Raw genomic sequence first — 3,234 nt, 5'->3', positions numbered from 1 at the left:
ATTTTATTTGTCTTCAGTTGCAACACCTCCTACCCAAGTACTGTTTTTGTGCCATCCTTATCTTCTACAAGTCCATTCCAATCAATCTGTTGGTCTACATACTGATCTTCACAAAAGAGAAATCTTAGCAGATCCTTGTCATCATTAAACACTAGCCAACTCTTAACATTACCAAGAACATATGGTCTTGTTTTAATTTCAACTTGTGTAATATCATCAAAAGGTATATCATTATGTTTAACTACCAGGTTAGCCATAAATTCTGCCAAAATATTATTGGACCTTTCAGTCCAATTAATGGAAAAAGCATCAAAAGTTAAATATAATCCCAAACCTCATTCCTATAACTTTTTAATTTTGTATTTTTTGCAGCAAATTTGCCTCTAACTTGTGAAACAACTAATTCTTAATCACCATAAACTGTTAGTAACTTAATGCCATGCATGTTTGCTAATTTAAGTCCTAATAAGAGAGCTTCGTATTCAGGAATATTATTAGTACATTCAAAAGCCAATGAGAAAGAGTATTTAAAAGATTTTCCATTAGGTGAAATAAACACAACTCTTGCTCCATTTCCATCCTTACTGCATGCACCATCAAAATACAATTTCCAAATTAAACTTTCATTGTGTTTAACAACCTCTGCAATATTTTCAACTTCTAAAGGTTTAGAAATACTTACCTGAAAGTTGTCCATGTCAGAATGGCAAAAACAAGTTACTTGATCCGGATCAACTTCCTCTATGAGGTAGGGAGATCTTGGTTCTCTATTGATTCTTACCTCTACTCCTTTGACTAGGATGGTAGCATATGATAGATCTAATTGCACATATCCACCTACCAAGTTTGACCACTGTCTGGATAGCAACATTCTATAGTTCGCAGCCACTTGTACAACTGTTACATTTGTTTTATAAGTAGTGTCTAGACAAGCTGGGAACCTGAACTCAATATCCTTCATGATCCCGACCACTGGGACTGACCTATTATCCATTGCATAACATTTTCCATAAGGGGTATCTACCTTCATTCCCAGCTCTCTCATGACATCCTTTGGCATAATATTAACTACTGCTCCTGAGTCTATCATGCATTTTTTTACCATCTTATTGTTTATAAGAAGTGTTAAATAAAAAGGATCCACTTGTGAGAATTTTTTGGTAATGGACGTGCCTAAATATACCATAGGAGGATCTTCTTTTGATTTTGGATTTTCTTTATTGGCATCACCCACATTTGATATGATTTTCAAAGTCTCATTCTTGTAATTTGGGAATTTCATCACTTCAAGCAAAGGCATAGAAATTTTTACCTGAGACAACGCTTGAGACATAAAAGTTCCACGGTTTGAAAGAGGCTTACTGATTTGTTTTCTCTCCATAGGCTTGACCAACTTCGGAGCATCAATATGCTTTGCCAATTCACTTGGATCCTCTTTTCCTTTCTTGTCATTTGCCTCCTTGTTCACACTTTGTTTTGAGACTTTTGCAAATATTCTTGTAGGCCTCCCCTGTTCAGGATTCACTGTTCTATTTCTCAGCTGGTAATTACTCTTGTCCTAGGAAACAACAACCACTGTGAATGCTCTCTTCTCCTCTTTAGTCAAGTTTCTCAAAGAAGGCACTGCTTCCTCTTGAAATAATTTTCTCAAGGTAGGGGTATCTTCATCATCATCAGAAAAACCTATTGTATGCTATATTGTTGATGGTTTCTCATCCTTTGTATATCTGAATGTTGCTCTTCCTCAGATGAATCCTCAACTCTACCCCACATAGGATCTTATGACATAACATTAACTGTAGGCTCACATTCCTCTTCTTGATGTCACTCCTCCATCAAACCTGTGCAATCATGCATTGATTTTCATTATGGGGAAGGTTGCAGACCTCACACCATGGAAAATATCCCACAAAGTTATTTGCTCTCTTCTATGGATCTGGAGTTTCTTTACTCGGATTTGGTTTTACTGGCTTCCCATCCTTCTAGTTGGTGTTATAAGGCATATCATGGAGTCTGGGACTATTGAAATTCATTTGCTTATTATTTTTGTATGGTGGCTTTTCATTAAGATTTTGTTTACCTTTTATGTCCTTAAGCATGTCCATGATCTCAGTAAGGTCATCTTTCTTGGGAACCCTAAGATTGTATAACTTTGGATCATCTCGTTTAGCAATGTTCCCAGCAACCTTCCTATTGTTCTCAATAGTAGAAGCAATCTTGAATGCTTGTTGCAGAGTATCAGGTCTATGAGACAAAATCTTATAATGGGTTTTGCTTTCAAAAGCACTCAAATAAATATTAATCAGAAAAGAATCAAAAGATCTAAAATCTTTGGGTATTCTATTTAATACTTTATTAAATCTTTTATTAAACTCAACAGCTGATTCATTCTGATTTTTCTTTATACTTGTTAATTCATGGGATGCAAATGAAGGGTCATTGTGATCTCCAAATTCTTCCAAGAACAATGTTACAAACTCATACCAACTGTCGATACATCCATCAGGAAGGTTCCTATACCATTCCCTTGCATCTTCTGTCAAAGATTAAACAAACAAATTTATGAATACATCTTCATGAGGAAACTAGAATTCTTCAATGATATTTTTTACATTAACTGCATGTTGTTCTGCTGAATCAATTCCATTTCCTGAGAATTTGGGGATTGCTGATCTTAAATCACTAGTGATCTAATCTGGATAACCAACAATGCCAGTGAAATCGAATTGTCTATATCTTTCAATGATCATAGGTCATCTGTCGACATGATGGTTGCCTTGATTGTTCATACTTCCTCTATTGAATCCACCATTGTTGCCATAATTACCATTGTTCCCATTGTTTCCACCACAATTATTACTACCATTGTTTCCATTATTACCTCCATTGCCATTCCCATAATTGCCATTGTTACCTCTATTATGTCCATTACTTTTATTGATGCCATACCCATTACTTCCTATATGGTTACCCCTATTTGTGTTATTCCAATTCCCATCATTTCCCCCATTTCCATTCCTTCTTCCATCCTCCCACCTTTCTTCACTTTGATCCCTATGAACATCCCTCCATCTTCTAGTTCCATTTAATTACGGGTTATCATAAGTTACAAAAGGCTACTTTATTCTTCTCATATGAGGGGGACTATATTTAGGAATTGTTGGCCTATTTCCTTCACCTTTACTTTTGTCTTCCATTTCTTCTGGCTTGGGGCTTTGAATTGTATCTCTACTT

This window comes from Cryptomeria japonica, chromosome 6 (genome assembly GCF_030272615.1).
Source record: "Cryptomeria japonica chromosome 6, Sugi_1.0, whole genome shotgun sequence".
Lineage (NCBI taxonomy): Eukaryota > Viridiplantae > Streptophyta > Pinopsida > Cupressales > Cupressaceae > Cryptomeria > Cryptomeria japonica.
The sequence above is the reverse complement of the archived record's forward strand: the minus strand, read 5'-3'. Positions refer to the sequence as shown.